Here is a 5,566-nt window from a genome sequence, read left to right on the forward strand (position 1 = left end):
TAAGTCATAACTGTATAATATTTTTGGAAGTTGCACTAAGTTGTTTTCAAGTCATTGATCCTGGATTTTTTTTTTCCAGGCATCATCACTCACTTGTTTTTCTTAGCTTTCTTAACTTAAGGATCTATCAAAACAATAATGTTACACTATTATTGAATTAATAAAGATTCTTTGAGGGAACAAGTTCTCTTAATATTCTATGCCTTTTGGTTCTGCCAAATATTCTAAACAGTATAAATTAAAGTCTGTATTCTATTATTTGGAATGCAGTGTTTAGACGGAAACAGAAACCTGAAAAGGTATAGCAGTCAAAACATAAGGGACAGGGTACAAAATCTCAATAATTAATTACATAATCTTGGATTGGTTACCTTTCTTTTTGTATTATCAGTTTGATCATCCAGAAAATGGGCATAGTTATACCCAATTTCATTATAAAGATTAAATGACATTATTTATATAAAATACAAAGCTTAGTGCCCGCCCGGCAAATGGTAGATGCTCAATAGATATATTTTATTATTTCCTTTCCTCACTTTCACACATCTGCATTCCAGTATTACGTGATAAGGGAAGAAGGACAATTTTTCAAAACTCTTTCTCTGTTTAAATGCACAGTGAATAACAGCTCAAGACCAAGTAATGACCAAACATTCCACCTTGATTGAAACTCTATAGAGGTTTATGGCAGTAACTGAATCTGAAACTGAAATTCCTGAGCTTGGATCACAATGGTAGCACATAGTCCTGATTCATCTCTGTGACTGCTGAGACTATGAAGGGTGATAAAGCACTCTCAGTCCCTCTGTCCTGTGTGACAAAGCCAAAAGCCTGAGACCACTGAATAAAAAATGAGTCGCAGCAGTAACTTGACTCCTACTGGCCTGACCTTACTCAGGGCCTAAAATCAGATTACACTGGATCCAATTGGACAAACTCCCAACATGTACCAAACATAATTCCATTTGTTAAGGACTTTTCTGACACAAGAAGGAGACTAAGAATAAAATGCTTGAGATTTTTTTTTTTAACTGAATTTAAAGGCATTACATGGACACCCTTAAAGAATGGTAATTGGAGGGAGGGCAGCTTCGGCCTTTAGGATGTCATCTGGACCACATTTCCCTATCAGTGTCTTAACTCCACTTGATTGCAGCACACTGGATTTATTTCAATGCACAACCAAATTTGGGCCTTGCTGACAAAACCACTGATATTACAGTCATGGTCAGCTTGATACTATTTTCGCTTTGGACCACTGAACTCAGACAGATAAGCAAGCTGCTCATCTTATAAGCCAGTGAAAATGTCACAAACAGTTCTTATTTCAGGTTCCTAATGTCTGGGAGAAATTTTGAATGAACCTATGATAGGAAGAACTCCAGACACAATTACTAATCATGTCATCACCCCAAACCTATGTTGAAGTCTGAATTTTTAATGAAAATATGAGCTACTGCTTCTAGCTGAATGTCAATACATTTGAAATATTTTCTAAATGACTAACATTACCAATATGCTATAAAATGGAAACTTTAAATAAAAGGATATTACATCTATTTTATTTGCTATCTGCATGTGCACATATGGAAACCATGGAGCCTAAAGATTAGCTACCCATCCCCAGTGAGGACTCCCAGGGAATGCAAGAGGATGAAGATCATAGCACTGCCAATCACCAGGAGGAGGAGCCCACAGACCTGGCCCATTGCATCTGCTACAAGTTAGGAGTGACCAAGGAGGAATCTACACACAAACGCTGGCTAGAACAATGCTTTACTCACAGAAAGAAGAAGAGACACAGCAAGAGCAGCGTCTGTAAGTGTGTCCAGGTCTCCCATGGCTACTGGTCATTCACCACAGCTACTGCAGGTAGTGGGACTGCACACAGCCCTCTCCACTGCAGATGAAAACCTGTTCCTGTCCTGCCAGGGCCGATATAGTGGTGGGCTGGCCAGGTTCCATAAGAGCACACATTTAAGCAATACAAAGGAGTTCACTGCAATCTCCATTCAGAATGGGGGGTGGGGGTGGGGAAGTCTCTCCTAATGAGGAAAAAGAATCTGGGACCAAGCTGTAGCTCAGCACCCAAGTTCCATGTAGGGGAATGTTCCAGGCCCAGGGTACTGTATAGAAATACTATTTGTCCAAGAAAAAAAAATGGATTCATGCTACAACATGGGTGAAACTTGAAAACAATATTCAAAGTGAAAGAAGCCAAAGACGATATGGTATATGATTCTGCTTATATTAAATGAGCAAAGTAGGAAAATCCATGGAATAGAAAGTTAGTGTTATTAAGGACTATGGGACAGACAATGCAGAATGACTGCTAATGAATACCGGCTTTCTTTTTGGGGTGATGAATATGTCCTGGATTTAGTGGTGATGGTAGCACAACATTGTTAATACAAAAAGTCACTGAATTGTGTACACTTTTAAAGGGTGTACACTTTTTTTTAGAATGTGATTTATATCTGCAATATAATGGTTACCTTTATTTTTTTAATGGAGGAAATGAAGTAACTAGCTAACATTTATTGAGCATTTACTATGTGCATCACTCTATTAATACTTTCTTTCCATTGATTTTCATTTAATTTGAAAATGGCCTCATGTGATTGGCATGTATTGTTTTAATCCCCATTTTATAGTTTGAGGACCTGTGCTTTAGAGAGATTAAAATTTTCCAAGGCCAATGAGCTAGCAAATAGCAGAGCGATGATTCCAACTTTGGCAATCTGACTCTGGAATCCACACACTTAACAGTATGCAACATCTCCAGTAATAGACACTTGAGAAGGTCTGAAATATGATAGGTGACTATTTTTGTATATATGAGGTCAGACAATTAAGTTCCTAAACTTATCCTAGAAAAAGTGCTATACAACTCATTGCTGAATATCACTATGGTCACCTTCAAAGTACTCCTCTTGGGAAGCTATGCACCAATACCAGCGTCTACTCTACACTTCAAGGCAATTTTGGAACTGTTTTTCTGAAATGGTCATCAGAGCTGTCGTCGTATTCCCTTGGTGTTCTGAATGTCATCCAAATGTTTTCCTTTCAATATTTGCTTTATCTTTGGGTAAAGAAAGAAGTCACTGGGGGCCAGATCAGGTGAGTAGGGAGGGTGTTCCAATACAGTTATTTGTTTACTGGCTAAAAACTCCCTCACAGACAGTGCCATGTGAGCTGGTACATTGTAATGATTCAAGAGCCATGAATTGGTGAAAAGTTCAGGTCATCTAACTTCACGCAGGCATTTCAGCACTTCGAAATAGTAAACTTGGTTAACTGTTTCTCCAGTTGGTACAAATTCATAATGAATAATCCCTCTGATATGAAAAAAGGTTAGCAACATCATTGCAACAAGTTTGCAAACTTAATTGTCAAACCTCATATGTATGTTCTACTCATGACAGTAAATAAGAAGAATAAAGTTGCCAGGTGTTCAGCTGAGGTTCCTTTTCTGCTTGGCTTAAAATATATCTAAATGAAAACATTATCATCAAGCCAACATTTTAAAGTGCTAAACTTTTCCATAAACACCTGGAGTTGGAAGTGGCAGCAAGAAAATAGGCCAGCAAGAATTATAAGAGGTTAGGCCCATTCCAAAATAAACACACCTTAAAATATAGAGAAGTCCAAATCAAATTAGGTCAGCCCCTGACAGTAATCTTTTTTAAAAAAATGTTATGAAATATTTTGACGATTCTTTGCTTTGTAAACAAGACAAAAATAAGTTTCCCAAGCTCATCTTATGAGGCCATCATTACACATTACAAAACTAGACAGTCACTACAAAAATGAAAATTATAGGCCAATATCCCCAATGAACATAGATGCAGAATCCTCAACAAAATATTAGTAAACCAAATTCAGCAATACATTAAAAAGATAACACACCATGATTAAGTGGGATTTATTCCTGGTATGCAAGTTTGTTGTAATATTTGCAAATCATGTAACATGATACAACACTTAAAGAAAATGAAAGATAAAAATCATATGATCACATCAATAGATACTGAAAAAGTGTTTGACAAAATCTAGCTTTCATTTGATAATAACTCTCAGCAAAGTGGGAATAGAGGAACATAGCTTAACATGATAAAGACCATATCTGACAAATCCACAGCTAACATATCAACAGAGAAGAGTTAAAAGCATTCTCAAGGTCAGGAGCAAGGATGCCCACAGTCATCACTTTTATTCAATATAGTATTATAAGTCCTAGTCACAAATTCATCCAAATTGGAAAGGAAGAAGTAAAACTATTATTATTTCCAGATGACATGATATTATATAGAGAGAACCCTAAAGATTCCACCAAAAATTATTAAACTGACAAATAAATTCAGTAAAGTGGCAGGATATAAAATTAATATTCATAAATTGGTCATAATTTTATATACCAATAATGAACTATCAGAAAGAGAAATTAAGAAAACAATCCCATTTACAATGCATAAAAATCAAAAATACTGAGGAATAAATCAAACCAAGGGGGTAAAAGACCTGTAATTGAAAAACTGTAGGGCACTGATGGAAGAAATTGAAGAAGAAACAATAAGTGGAAGCACATATAATGTCCATGGATAGGAATAATTAACATTGTTAAAATGTCCATACTTCCCAAAGCAATCTATAAATTCAATGCAATCTCTACCAAAATACCAATGGCATTTTCCCACAGAAGTAGTGTAAGCAATCCTAAAATTTACATGGAATCACAAAAGAACCTGAATAGCCACCAAAATCTTGAGGAAAAAAACAAACAAATTTGGAGGTACAAAGTTACCTGATATCAAATTATAATACAAGCTTATAGCAATTAAAACAGTATGATATTGACATCATAACCAACACAGAGATCAATGGGACAGAATAGAGAAGCCAGAAAAAACCCACACCCATGTAGTCAATTAATCTATGACAAAGGAGGCACGAATACACAATGGGGTAAAGTCAGTCTATTCAATAAATAGTGCTGGGAAAACTGGGCAGATACATGCAAAAATAAAAAAGAAAAAGAAAAAAATGAAACTAGATCACCTTCTCACACCATACGAGTATACAAGAATAAACACAAAATGGATTAAAGACTTAAACGTAAGACCCAAAACCATAAAACTCCTAGAAGAAAACACAGGGACTAAACTCTCTGGCATAGCCGTTAGTAATATTTTTGCTGATATATCTCCTTGGGCAAGGGAAACAAAAGAAAAAGTAAACAGGGCTGGCCCGGTGGCTCAGGCGGTTAGAGCTCCGTGCTCCTAACTCCGAAGGCTGCGGGTTCGATTCCCACATGGGCCAGTGGGCTCTCAACAAAAAACAAAAAATAAATAAATAAATAAATAAATAAATAAAAAAGCCAATAGTTTCTTTAAAAAAAAAGAATCTTAAAAAAAAAGGATAGAGTTAAAAAAAAAAAAAGAAAAGAAAAAGTAAACAAGTGGGACTACATCAAACTGAAAAATTTTTGCACAGCAAAGGAAACCATCAACAAAATGAAAAGACAACCTACTAAATGGGAGAAAATATTCATCAGTGATACATCTGA

At 35.9% G+C, this 5,566-nt stretch overlaps 1 pseudogene across 1 annotated transcript in view; it reads left to right on the plus strand.

The window, feature by feature from the left end:
* The first annotated feature begins 1,643 nt into the window (after positions 1–1,643).
* LOC308496874 (protein farnesyltransferase/geranylgeranyltransferase type-1 subunit alpha-like) overlaps positions 1,644–5,566 on the plus strand; it is a 161,421-nt pseudogene continuing 157,498 nt past the window's right edge. Inside the window, exon 1 of the transcript in view lies at positions 1,644–1,872. The product of the transcript in view is annotated as a protein farnesyltransferase/geranylgeranyltransferase type-1 subunit alpha-like (transcript). The remainder of the gene's footprint in view (positions 1,873–5,566) is intronic.

Source organism: Rhinolophus hipposideros, assembly GCF_964194185.1.
Source record: "Rhinolophus hipposideros genome assembly, chromosome: 4".
Taxonomy (NCBI): Eukaryota; Metazoa; Chordata; class Mammalia; order Chiroptera; family Rhinolophidae; genus Rhinolophus; species Rhinolophus hipposideros.